At 39.6% G+C, this 14423-nt stretch overlaps 1 long non-coding RNA gene across 1 annotated transcript; it reads right to left on the reverse strand.

The window, feature by feature from the left end:
- Positions 1 to 1146: 1146 nt before the first annotated feature.
- Positions 1147 to 2306, reverse strand: LOC118964340. The gene is made up of 3 exons (XR_005051406.1): positions 2191 to 2306; positions 2022 to 2096; positions 1147 to 1650 (listed from the first exon to the last, which is right to left on the reverse strand). It is a non-coding gene; the product is annotated as an uncharacterized LOC118964340 (long non-coding RNA).
- Between the last annotated feature and the right edge of the window lie 12117 nt (positions 2307 to 14423).

Below are 14423 nucleotides of genomic sequence, written 5' to 3' on the forward strand. Positions count from 1 at the left end.
AGTGTTTTATCATGTGGCCACAGATACTCCCCTATTCTGTCAGTGGTTCCAGATCTACAACAGACAACTGTGTGCGCATAGCATACAGTATTGAGCAATAGAGAAGAAAATTGAACACAAGACCAAAAATATACACCATTTTATTTTTAAAGTGTCTTGTGCGTCCCAAACAAAGTACAATAAAATTGAAATGAAAGCTAAAGGGAATATGCAGTAGGGTTGATAAAGGTCAAGATAAGTTTGACTGGGACTAGGGAAGCGTAGGATGTTTGGTTACATTTGGCATCCTAAACTTGTTTACATGTGACAAAGTAGGCTACAGGACCATATAGTGCTTCTACCCAAGTGGTGGCCATCATGTCTTTAGGAGCTAGTCTTTTTCATTTTTTCCAACCAGGATTTTTTTTTTTTACCTTTATTTAACTAGGCAAGTCAGTTAAGAACAAATTCTTATTTTCAATGACGGTGGGTGGGTTAACTGCCTGTTCAGGGGCAGAATGACAGATTTGTACCTTGTCAGCTCGGGGATTTGAACTTGCAACCTTCCGGTTACTAGTCCAACGCTCTAACCACTAGCCCCTGCCGCCCGCATGCCGCCCGCATCCAAGAAATATAGCTAGAATGTTATGGAGTGATATTAATGCCAACATAAACTGAATTTCAGATTCAACATCATATCGCTCCATAGACTCTAGTGTGCCTGGTTTGGCCAAAGATTACTACACATTGTGGCCCTCCAGGAAAAATACCAAACTCTCTGAATGTATATGCAGTGGTACATGTCAGTGCCATGAGTTACACTGAGTGTATAAAACATTAACAACACCTGCTCTTTCCATGACATATGCTGACCAGGTGAATCCATGTTAAAGATATAATCCCTTTTGGATGTCACTAGTTAAATCCACTTAAATCAGTATAGATAAAGGAGGAGGAGACAGGTTTAAAAATATATTGTAAAGCTTGAGACAATTGAGACATGGATTGTGTGTGTGTGCCATTCAGAGGGTGAATGGGCAAGACAAAATATTTACGTGCCTTTCAACGGGGCATGGTAGTAGGTGCCAGGGGTACCAGTTTGTGTCAAGAACTGCAACACTGCTGGGTTGTTTACGCTCAACAGTTTCCCGTGTGTATCAAGAATGGTCCACCACTCAAAATACATACAACCAACTTGACACAACTGTGGGAGCCATTGGAGTCAACATGGGCCGGCATCCCTGTGAATGTTTTGTACACCCAGTAACAACCATACTGTATATTCCCACAAGAGGGAGCCCCGGCACAAGCCCATGTGTACTTTAGTCTAACTCACTCATATTCCACTGATCAAAACTTTTGTTTTTATCAACCCACCCACCAACCAACCAATCAGATGTCATATTTACCCATTGTAGGACATGGTCAGACCAGCCACCTGAACATTGTCACACTTAGTGCCAGACTGCAGAGGGAGGAGGAGGTAGGCGGTGATGAAAGACAGCTGGGCTCCAGACACAACGCCAAGCTTATACCTCTTCATCAGTAGACCTCCCAGGAATATCCCCACTGCACCCACAGGCGGGATCAACTCACCCGGAAAAGTTATACTCACACATCTTTAGTGCTACCGGTGTGCTGGAGTTTCATTTCCACTCATGTTCAACACACCTACAGGGGTTGGGAGAGAACAAAAAAAAGTGTAGTTAATGCCATTCAACATCAGTACTGACAGGATGGAACATTTCAGTTGGAACATGTCCAGGTTTCTGTGGATTCGTTGAGACAGGCAGCCCAATTCAGTCATTTTTTTGTTTGTTGAGTAATTGGTATTTTGACCAATCAGATATGCTCTGAAAAAGAGCTGATACGAAAATATCGAATGTGATTTTGACCAATTAGTGGAATTTGACCAATTAGTGGAAAAAAAAATATATTAATTGGGCTGCATGTCTAATCGCATCCCTTGTCTCTCTGTCTCAGTCCTTGCATCGATTACAGAGGGCTGAAAAGGATTACTATAAAGAATCGTTACCCCCTACCCGATGTCCGCCGCCTCGGAGTTGGCACTAAGAATCCAATTCTTCACCAAACTGGACCTCCGCAACGCTTAAAATCTGGAGAGAATCAGGGAGATGAGAGGAAAATGTCCTTTAACACCCCTAGTGGTAACTGAGTATTTAGCCATGACCTCTGGAATATCGAACTCACCAGAAGTCTTTCAGGCATTGATCAATGACACTCTTAGGGATATGTTGAACCGGTTCGTCTTTGTTCACCTCGACGACATCCTGATCTTCTCCAAAAACCCCTCCGGAACACGTATGGCCCTCTCCCACCTCACTGAAGCAGGTTTTTGCAGGAATCCTGAGGCTGACAGGGCATTCATAGAGCTCAAGGGACGTTTCAACTCCGGACCCATCTTCGTTCATCCTGATCCAACTCGTCCCTTTGTGGTAGAGGTGGACGCCTCGGACACCGGAGCTGGTGTGGTCCTTTCACAGTGGAACAAGGAGGACAAGAAACTGCACCCATGCTCCTTTCTCTCCAAGCAGGTCTCGCCAGCGGAAGGCAACTACGATGTAGGCAACTGGGAGCTTTGGGCAGTTAAGTGGGCCCTTGAGCAGTGGAGACACTGGTTGGAACCACTGCTTCATCTTCTGGTCTCTTCTCTGCACCTGGGTCCAACCTTACCACGTCACAGTTATAGCATCTCTTAATCCCTTCTCTTAACATTTATGGCCCCAAAACATAATCAAGCAGCTGACCAATTACACAAGACTTTAGTTCTAAGTTAACTGAGATTAATCAACTGGATACATTTCTTTATTTCTAAAGTGAAACTATCTTCCGCATTGGAGTATCTCTACAAGTACAAGTTTAACCAGTATTTCAGTTGTTTTACCGTCCCATGAAGAAGTGTGGCAGGCCTGTGAGGAAGGATCCTACAGCCATGATGAAACAGCGCATAGCAATGAACCTGGGCCGGTGCAGCTTCACCCCAAAATGGCTGACCACAGCCAGGAACAGCAGGTTACCTGCAAGAAACCACAACACTACAGTAGTCAGGAATCGCAAATTATAAACACTGTTATTTTTTTTAACTAAAAATGGCATATCAGTTTGGATACTAGGCTGCAACAACATAGCATCAAATAAAACAATGTTAGTGGTTTGACAGTAGAGTCATGGACAAACGTCAGTCAATCAATTAATAGGAACAACTATAAAACTGGACAGTATTGAGAGCAGACTCTGATTGAACTACAAGAAAAATGGATCATACTGTAGTCTGTAGTCTGTATCTGGTTTTTACTACATGAATTCTCAAGCAACTCGATGTTATTGTTGATACCCATCTCAAAGCTACCGTCTATGAGTCCGATGAGAGAGCTGGACAGGTCAAAGTGTCTCTCTGAGTGATGGCACTGTACATGTAGGTCCCTGACAGAGCTTTGGTGAAGGAGGCGAACGACAGGGCCACGATAAACTGCTGACAAACACAAGAGAGAAAACATTAGTGTGTGTATGTCCGTGTGTATGTGCATGCGTGGATACGTGTGCAGACAGAGTGCATGTGTAGCTGAGGTGGCCTGCAATAGTAAAAAGAACGGACACAAGTTTATCTCTGCAAAGTTCTGGCACTTTCTTTATTCTGAAGAATGTGTTTTTTCTCTTGTTCAATTGTCTATTTTCTTGTTAGTACTTTGAAAATATTCACATCAAACAAGTGCACACTTTAAATTACACAACATAAATGCACTTTACCTAAAGCAGAATTAAAAAATGTTCCACAAATAACCCTGTCTTAGTGTTTGGTTTCACATGAAAACCACAATGTATTTCACATTCATACAATAGAAACACCTATATATGAAACCATAAATAACTGAATGTTTCTCTATATACCTCTACCTCTATAGAAAAGTGACGACAATACATTCAGCTGTAAGATAGTGGCACCTCCAGAAAATCGTCTCTCTTCTATGTAAATAAAAGTATACCAGTGACTGAGCCTACGAGTGACTAGAGAAGGCCAGCCAACCCTGGTATACAAAGTGCAGTGGTGCGTAAGGGTTTTGCAGTTTAAAATAAATCTCAAAGTGCCATGGTAAAGGGTGTCAATTGATCTCAAACACTGAGCAGAAGCATTCATATATAAAATATCCCCATAGTCTAGTAAAGGCATAAATGTAGCTGATAATAGCCACATTCTGGCTTCAAAAGAAAAACAGGCCTTATTCCTAAAATAAAATCCCAATGTCAGCTTAATTTTTTTTGTAAGTTGTTGAATATGCAATTTAAAAGAGAAGCCGTCATCAATTAAAATTCCAAGATATTTATATGAGGTTACAACCTCAATTTCTTTGCTTTGACAGGTAGTAATAGGTGAAAGGTTCAGAGATCTATTTCTTGCATTAGAAAACACCATTAGTTTAGTTTGGTCAGTATTGAGGATAAGCTTCAATTGACACAAGGTATGTTGAACAGTATAAAAAGCAGTTTGCAAGTTCTGGAAAGCTTTTATAAGAGACGAGGCACAACAGTAAATAACAGTATCATCAGCATAAAAATTAAGTTGTGCATTTGGGAAATTTTTGTCTAAATCATTTGTATAAATAGTGAATAAGAGAGAACCAAGGCACACCATTAAAGATAGACAATTTAACAGACATAAGTCCATCAAATTGAGTTCACTGAGTTCTATCAGACAGATAGTTAGCAAACCATGCAACTGCATGCTCCGAAAGACCTACACTCGACAATATCTGCCTTAGTATAGCATGATGAACTGTATCAAAAGCCTTAGAGAGATCGATAAATAGTGAGACAATGCTGTTTTTTGTCAAGGGCTTCAGTGATATCATTTAAAACCTTCATGGCTGCTATAATTGAGTTAGTAAATAAAAACTATTTTAGCTGTTCACCCACAAGGGTTTCAAGTATTTTCACCAGGGGTGACAGCTTTAAGATTGGCCTATAATTATTTAAAAGAGTTGGATCTCTCCCGGTTAAAAGTGGTAGGGCAAATGCTGATTTCCAGATCTTTGGATTTTCACTACATTCCAGGGTTAGATTAGTGGTTGAGCTATGAAATCAGCTGCCAGATTTAAAAAGAAGGGATCCAAAAGATCAGGACCTGCAGGCTTTCTCTGATCTAAGGATTTCAGGGCTTTATGTACCACCTGCACTGAGAATGGCAAAAAGCTAAAAGTTTGACCAGCTCTCACTGGTTCATCCACACAGGGTTGTAGGCTAGATTACGGTTGTGAATAATACAAGACAGCTCAGAAGAAAACCCGCCCTTTAACCCTGAACCTGCAGAATGGGGCATGTTTGTTTACTATTTGGAAAAAAACATCATGAAATAATTTCCAGGCAGTTTTCACATCAGGGATAAACTCAATCTGCTCCAGTCAAAATAAAACAAATCATGAAAGAAAGCCTGCTCATTAAAACACTTCAAATTTCTCTTACGAATAAAACGTGGGTTTGTTTTAGGAACCTTAGTATTTCTAACAGCAACAACAGCACAATGGTCACTTAAATCATTACAAAAAACACCACCTGCAGAATAATTATGTGGAACATTTGTCAATATCAAATAAATCAGGGTAGATTGATCTGGGCATTTAAGATTTGGGCGAGTGGGTGAGTTAATCAACTGGGTAAGATTCATAGAATTACAAAACGTTTTTAAATCATCAGACACTGGCTTTAACCAACACCAGTTGAGATCACCAATCAAGATCATTTCAATGTAAAGAAGTTTAGACATAAGGTGCGTCAAAGAAGAAAATGCATCACCGAGAGCCAATGACAGTTATAGAGAGACCCTTTGAAACCTCAATATTCAAAGCAAGAAATTCCAACTGTTTACATATAGCTTCAGACTTTGCCACACTTACAGGGAATTTAGTTTTTACATATATAGCCACACCCCCACAATTCTTAACCCGATCAGTGCGATAAACATTGTAACCACTTATACATTTATCAAAAACAGACTTGCTGAGCAGGTTTCAGAAAACACAATTACATCAGCATCAGTTGATTTAGCCCAAATCCTAACCCCATCAATTTTTGACAACAGGCTGCAAACATTTAAATGAAAACTCCCAAAACCAGATCTTGATTTAAAGGGGGTTTGGAGACATTGCATATCAGGGCCAGGGTTAGGTTGCACGTTACCTGATATCAACAAAAGAAGAATAACTAGGCACCTCTGTTTAAGAACCTTGTAGGCTTCTCTTTTTTAAGAGACCTACCGCAAGCAAATTATACAAGTGAGTTTCCAGACAATACAAAATAGTCATTTAAAACCATTAGACTTTGGTAGTGACACAAATTCATGCTGTTCACATCATGCCACAAATACATCGGCACTTGGACGAGTTCCTGCAGACAAAATGTCTAATGGACGGGAGAGCACATTGTCAGATGTACTCACCCAGCGGCAATGTTCGTTTTCTCCAGAGTTCAGTAAAGTCAGTGCACAAAGCAATACCACGAAAATTGTCATTTTCTCTGACAAATGTTTAAAAAAAAATAGAGGCCAACGAAGGTAAGCGGAGAGAAGGACAGCATTATGTATGATTTTGAATGTGAGTATTTGCGCGTGTGAGTAGATTGGGTGTTGAGGTCGTAGGTACAACTGTAAGCAATTCCGTTCTCAAATGTCTGTTTAATGTGAGAAATAAAATGAAAAACACCTGTTAGACCATTACAATTACATTGCATTTTTACTATTACCAACAAGACAACGAAGTGATACGTGCCATGGAGACTTATACGGATACTTTCCAAACACCAAGAGTTCCCACGCTGAGAGATATTGTTTACTACACTATTATGCATACAATCCAAGTCATACGTTTATTGTCATTCATACTTATTTTTAACCGAATATCTTTGCAAAAGTGCTAATTGTGTCAATTCAGAGCTCAGAAATATTGGAATAATGTGCTTAAGGGGACTGACACGCAAGGCGCACAACAAGATAACACAACAACCACATTTTCAATTGACAATCATTGCTTTAAATGGATGTGGTCGATTGTTTATATACAGTGCCTTGCGAAAGTATTCGGCCCCCTTGAACTTTGCGACCTTTTGCCACATTTCAGGCTTCAAACATAAAGATATAAAACTGTATTTTTTTGTGAAGAATCAACAACAAGTGGGACACAATCATGAAGTGGAACGACATTTATTGGATATTTCAAACTTTTTTAACAAATCTAAAACTGAAAAATTGGGCGTGCAAAATTATTCAGCCCCTTTACTTTCAGTGCAGCAAACTCTCTCCAGAAGTTCAGCGAGGATCTCTGAATGATCCAATGTTGACCTAAATGACTAATGATGATAAATACAATCCACCTGTGTGTAATCAAGTCTCCGTATAAATGCACCTGCACTGTGATAGTCTCAGAGGTCCGTTAAAAGCGCAGAGAGAATCATGAAGAACAAGGAACACACCAGGCAGGTCCGAGATACTGTTGTGAAGAAGTTTAAAGCCGGATTTGGATACAAAAAGATTTCCCAAGCTTTAAACATCCCAAGGAGCACTGTGCAAGCGATAATATTGAAATGGAAGGAGTATCAGACCACTGCAAATCTACCAAGACCTGGCCGTCCCTCTAAACTTTCAGCTCATACAAGGAGAAGACTGATCAGAGATGCAGCCAAGAGGCCCATGATCACTCTGGATGAACTGCAGAGATCTATAGCTGAGGTGGGAGACTCTGTCCATAGGACAACAATCAGTTGTATATTGCACAAATTTGGCCTTTATGGAAGAGTGGCAAGAAAGCCATTTCTTAAAGATATCCATAAAAAGTGTTGTTTAAAGTTTGCCACAAGCCACCTGGGAGACACACCAAACATGTGGAAGAAGGTGCTCTGGTCAGATGAAACCAAAATTGAACTTTTAGGCAACAATGCAAAACGTTATGTTTGGCGTAAAAGCAACACAGCTGAACAGCAAAAGGTGGCGCTACAAAGTATTAACTTAAGGGGGCTGAATAATTTTGCACGCCCAATTTTTCAGTTTTTGATTTGTTAAAAAAGTTTGAAATATCCAATAAATGTTGTTCCACTTCATGATTGTGTCCCACTTGTTGTTGATTCTTCACAAAAATATACAGTTTTATATCTATGTTTGAAGCCTGAAATGTGGCAAAAGGTCGCAAAGTTCAAGGGGGCCGAATACTTTCGCAAGGAACTGTACTTTCATTTGTATGTGTACTGATACTGTAAATACACAAATTATATTAATGTTATCTACAATATATTATAATACCGTAAGCCTCCCTGCTGCAGGGACATTTCCTCCTACAATTTTGAGCTGATTTTATTCACTTCAGCAATATTTTCTATCTTTGTTCATTTTTACATGTATTGTGTTTGGAATGGCACTGTTACTACAGGAGATGATGCTATCATAAAGTATTTGATGTAAGTATGTAGGATAATTACCCATAATGCTCACTGACTGAACATTCAAAATTACCATAGCAATTATTGACGCATTCACATCCCATCGGAAACTTGGAACCTCAGAGTTAAAATGAATGTACGTTATTAGCGTAGAGCTTCCTACTGGTTGATTCTGATACTTCACAGGTGGATTCAAAATGAGTAGCCTAACAATTATTTACATGGCCCCAGGTACATTTGCAACCAAATTATTTTTCTGTGAGAAATCAATAATAGTTGCACGCACACATAGGGTAACAGTGAGCAATTGACAGTGAGCAATGAGCAAGATAAGCATAGACGGGAAGTTGACAATAGCTTATTAGTGTAAAGAAATTGCATTTCTATGGTTGCAGTCCTCAAAGATTGAATTGCATTGAATTGAATAAATCAGATCCAATGTGGGTGGGGTACCGCTCGTCACCATTATTATAATCACCATCTCAATCATTATCACCATAACATCAGACTTATTCTGTATCTGAGACTCATCTGACACTACCTTAGACATGGCAGTCTGCAACTCAATACACTGCCCCTGCATGGTGTTCAGCGTCCCCTGCATGTGGTTAATCGAATGCTTAACATCGTTCAGCAGGATCTGAATCTCAAGCCTGCAAGAAATCAGGTGGTTCAACATACTGAGATGACGAGAAGCTTCAGATCAGGCCCATTGGACCATCTTTAGGATTCGTTCTCACTTAACACCAATCTTATTAGAAATGTAACTTTGTGCAGAAGATGTTACTGTAACAGTATAACTTTAGACCGTCCCCTCGCCCATACCCGGGCGCGAACCAGGGACCCTCTGCACACAACAGTCACCCACGAAGCATCGTTACCCATCGCTCCACAAAAGCCACAGCCCTTGCAGAGCAAGGGGAACTACTACTTCAAGATCTCAGAGCAAGTGACGTCACCGATTGAAACGCTATTTATAGCGCGCACCACCGCTAACTAAGCTAGCCGTTTCACATCCGTTACATTACTATAGTGTTATTTAGAAGAAAATAAGTGTACTTTGTCAGGCGCCAAAAGGATGACGGGATGTCTCCCTGCTCCAGTGAGCTCTGCTGGCAGATCTTGCTCACTGTTGGAGGAACAGGAGCCAAATGAGAGGAAAAATATCCATGGTTGTTCAGCAATGAAACGTTCATGGCATAATGGAGATTGTCCTTCCCTGTGAAAAGAATAACAGCTGGGGTTTACTTTCACACTATTAGATAATGTAATACAATCTTTAAACCCATCAGAAGTGTAGTGCTTACCTCCATGAAAATATTGTTCCATGTTATTTATGGCTGCATTGTCCCAATTTTGACCACTTGTTCCAACTTGTGATGAGAAGGTCTTGATGAAACGATCAAGTCAACATTTTGTTAGAAATTTCAAAGATAGCATTAACAATTGTACATGAGACAGTGCTTCCAGATATTGAGGTATCTTCCTTCTGAGGTATGTAAAAAAAATCTGGTGTGTGAATACTCACATGAAAGGTATCCATGATTCTAGATTAAGCCAATCATGTATGTGATTACCATCCTATGGGTCAGCAATGGAATGATTGCTACACAGCTTTCAGGAGACTTTATGTCTTGGGCCTGGATGAATCATTGAAATACAAGTAATATTGTGCATTTGTGATGAATAATTGCAATTGTAATTTGGAATATTCCATCAAAGTTATTTGTTTTGACAGTCAAAACAACTAACTCTTACGATTAATCACTTGACTTGAGTAACTTGAGTTGACGGAAGTAGCAACTTTATATTCTGACCTAGACACTGATTTGTGCAATGCCTAATGGATAATCTATGCATGTTATTGGCTCATCATAGTATATAGCCGAGGGTCTCATAGTCCAAAAACAGCATTGGCCATTGGACTGCTCAGTTAAACCACCAACTCTTACGATTAATCACTTGACTGGAGTAACTTGAGTTCGGAAGTAAAACATTAAAAGTAGGCTATAGCTTGATGCATGTCCTTACCTTGGACAAACTTATCCAAAAGGCCTTTTTTGCCCCATACAGTGGGGCAAAAAAGTATTTAGTCAGCCACCAATTGTGCAAGTTTTCCCACTTAAAAAGATGAGAGGCCTGTAATTTTCATCATAGGTACACTTCAACTATGACAGACAAAATGAGGGGAAAGAAATCCAGAAAATCACATTGTAGGATTTTTAATGAATTTATTTGCAAATTATGGTGGAAAATAAGTATTTGGTCAATAACAAAAGTTTCTCAATACTTTTAAATACCCTTTGTTGGCAATGACAGAGGTCAAACGTTTTCTGTAAGTCTTCACAAGGTTTTCACACACTGTTGCTGGTATTTTGGCCCATTCCTGCATGCAGATCTCCTTTAGGGCAGTGATGTTTTGGGGCTGTTGCTGGGCAACACGGACTTTAAACTCCCTCCAAAGATTTTTTATGGGGTTGAGATCTGGAGACTGGCTAGGCCACTCCAGGACCTTGAAATGCTTCTTACGAAGCCACTCCTTCGTTGCCCAGGCAGTGTGTTTGGGATCATTGTCATGCTGAAAGACCCAGCCACGTTTCATCTTCAATGCCCTTGCTGATGGAAGGAGGTTTTCACTCACAATCTCACAATACATGGCCCCATTCATTCTTTCCTTTACACGGATCAGTCGTCCTGGTCCCTTTGCAGAAAAATAGCCCCAAATCATGATGTTTCCACCCCCATGCTTCACAGTAGGTATGGTGTTCTTTGAATGCAACTCAGCATTCTTTGTCCTCCAAACACGACGAGTTGAGTTTTTACCAAAAAGTTATATTTTGGTTTCATCTGACCATATGACATTCTCCCAATCTTCTTCTGGATCATCCAAATGCTCTCTAGCAAACTTCAGACGGGCCTGGACATGTACTGGCTTAAGCAGGGGGACACGTCTGGCACTGCAGGATTTGAGTCCCTGGCGGCGTAGTGTGTTACTGATGGTAGACTTTGTTACTTTGGTCCCAGCTCTCTGCAGGTCATTCACTAGGTCCCCCCGTGTGGTTCTGGGATTTTTGCTCACTGTTCTTATGATCATTTTGACCCCACGGGGTGAGATCTTGCGTGGAGCCCCAGATCGAGGGAGATTATCAGTGGTCTTGTATGTCTTCCATTTCCTAATAATTGCTCCCACAGTTGATTTCTTCAAACCAAGCTGCTTACCTATTGCAGATTCAGTCTTCCCAGCCTGGTGCAGGTCTACAATTTTGTTTCTGGTGTCCTTTGACAGCTCTTTGGTCTTGGCCATAGTGGAGTTTGGAGTGTGACTGTTTGAGGTTGTGGACAGGTGTCTTTTATACCGATAACAAGTTCAAACAGGTGCCATTAATACAGGTAACGAGTGGAGGACAGAGGAGCCTCTTAAAGAAGAGAGGTCTGTGAGAGCCAGAAATCTTGCTTGTTTGTAGGTGACCAAATACTTATTTTCCACCATAATTTGCAAATTAATTCATTACAAATCCTACAATGTGATTTTCTGGATTTTTTTTCTCATTTTGTCTGTCATAGTTGAAGTGTTCCTATGATGAAAATTACAGGCCTCTCTCATCTTTTTAAGTGGGAGAACTTGCACAATTGGTGGCTGACTAAATCCTTTTTTGCCCCACTGTATATATATTTATTTTATGGCAGGGAAATTCGCACTGACACTTAATGTTAGCTTGATGGCTATTTGTTTTTACCAATCTATGGTACAATGTTATTTGCAATTGTATAAAAAAAATAATATATAATTTATGTCAACCACTTGCGTGGTGCAAAGGACTGTTTTTATTTGCAACTAGTAAGAACTTTTTTTTTTGTGAGACCCTGATTCACGTGAACGTACAAGTCCATTTCTGTTTTTTCTATTAATGCCAGGAGAATCCGTAATATTTTTAAGAGACAGGAATGAGGTTTCTAAAGCAATTTCCTGTATTGAAGACTTTTCCTTAGTTTCGGATTTGAAAATTAATATCAATAAGTCAGTCTTATTTCCACTCAAGGATTGTGTTTTACAGGAAGTATATGGTATCCCAATTAAAGATACGGTTACTGTCATGCCCTGACCTTAGTTATCTTTGTTTTCTTTATTATTTTGGTTAGGTCAGGGTGTGACAAGGGGTGGTTTGCTGTGTTTGGGCCTGTCTAGGTTTTTTGTATGTTTATGGTGTTGTTTACAGGTCTAGGTGTTTTGTATGTCTATGATTGCCTAGATTGGTTCTCAATTAGAGGCAGCTGTTTATTGTTGTCTCTGATTTGGAACCATATTTAGACTGCCATATTCCTTGGGTCATTTGTGGGTGATTGTCTATGTGATGTTGCATGTTTGCACGCAGTGTTGATAGCGGTCACGGTCGTGTTGTTATTTTGTTTGTTTAGTGTACTTTGTGTTCATTCGTCTTACATTAAAAGTATGTATTCACTACGACGATAGTGACAGTTACTTATCTTGAAATTGTTATATGCAAGGACGAAAACACGAGTGAATTGAACTTTAACCCCATTGAGAAAACAAAGAAGAAATTGAACCTCTGGTTGATGAGAGATATTTAGTTATACGGTCGGGTTTTATTATCCAAAGCTGAAGGGTTATCCAGGTCGGTTTATGTCTCATTATCACTTGACTTACCCCCTAAAATTGTAAAGGACTTAGATAAGATTATTTATAGTTTTATTTGATATCCACAAAAATGATGTGGATATATTGAAGCAACATCTCAAGACATCAGTCAGAAAGTTAAAGCTTGGTCGCAAGTGGGTATTCCAAATGGACAAGCATACTTCCAACGTTGTGGCAAAATGACTTAAGGACAACAAAGTCAAGGTATTGGAGTGGCCATCACAAAGCCCTGACCTCAATCCTATAGAAAATTTGTGGGCAGAACTGAAAAAGCTTGTGCGAGCAAGGAGACCTACAAACCTGACTCAGTTACACCAGCTCTGTCAGGAGGAATGGGCCAAAATTCAGTCAACTTATTGTGGGAAGCTTGTGGAAGGCCACCCGAAACGTTTGGCCCAAGTTAAACAATTTAAAGGCAATGCTACCAAATACTAATTGAGTGTATGTAAACTTCTGACCCACTGGGAACGTGATGAAAGAAATAAAAGCTGAAATAAATCATTCTCTCTACTATTATTCTGACATTTCACATTCTTAAAATAAAGTGATGATTCTAACTGACCTAAGACAGGGATTTTTTTACGAGGATTTGTTAAGGGAATTTTTATCAATGATGACTAATTATGTATACATTTCAATCAGGACTGACTAGTCCAAATGCGATTATGTACTGTACATATATGAATTTTCTCTCTTGCTCCCATTCCCAATTGTATATAATATAATCAGGAGTTTAGTAACAATGACGGTCTGTTCCTTTGTACAAATCAATGAACTATCTCCAGATGGCATGGACGGACTATCTCCAGACTGTCTAGAATGCTGATTTACAATTACTGACCTTGGCTTCAGGCGAGGAGGGAAGGCTCGAGAACTATAGGGCCTCTCTACCCGTGTCATGAAGAGATAGAACATTTAGAAAACGCTGACGTCATTTTCAGTTTATAACCTGTGGAAAAATGTGTATGTACCAGTACTCTCTTGAATTAAACGCTGTTACCTGACTTTTAAGACCGGGGCTCTGTCCATTCTTATAAAAAATATTGGGTCTTATAATCCCTTTAGAATGCATTGACAGAGTAATGAATTCTGATTGGGAAATAATACAGAGGAATTTAGAATTCCTCTAACAGGATTAAATGTCAGGAATTGTGAAAAACTGAGTTTAAATGTATTTGGCTAAAGTGTATGTAAACATCAGACTTCATCTGTACCTAGAAGTGCACATTTCTTATTTTTTTTAATGTATCTTAAAAGTAAAAGTAATATAGTCAACTATACAACTTCTACTACTACACTTTATATAATCCAATAATATATAATGAAAAACACTCAACATTAATAATTA

The sequence above is a fragment of the Oncorhynchus mykiss genome, chromosome 1 (genome assembly GCF_013265735.2).
Source record: "Oncorhynchus mykiss isolate Arlee chromosome 1, USDA_OmykA_1.1, whole genome shotgun sequence".
In the NCBI taxonomy this organism is placed as follows: Eukaryota; Metazoa; Chordata; class Actinopteri; order Salmoniformes; family Salmonidae; genus Oncorhynchus; species Oncorhynchus mykiss.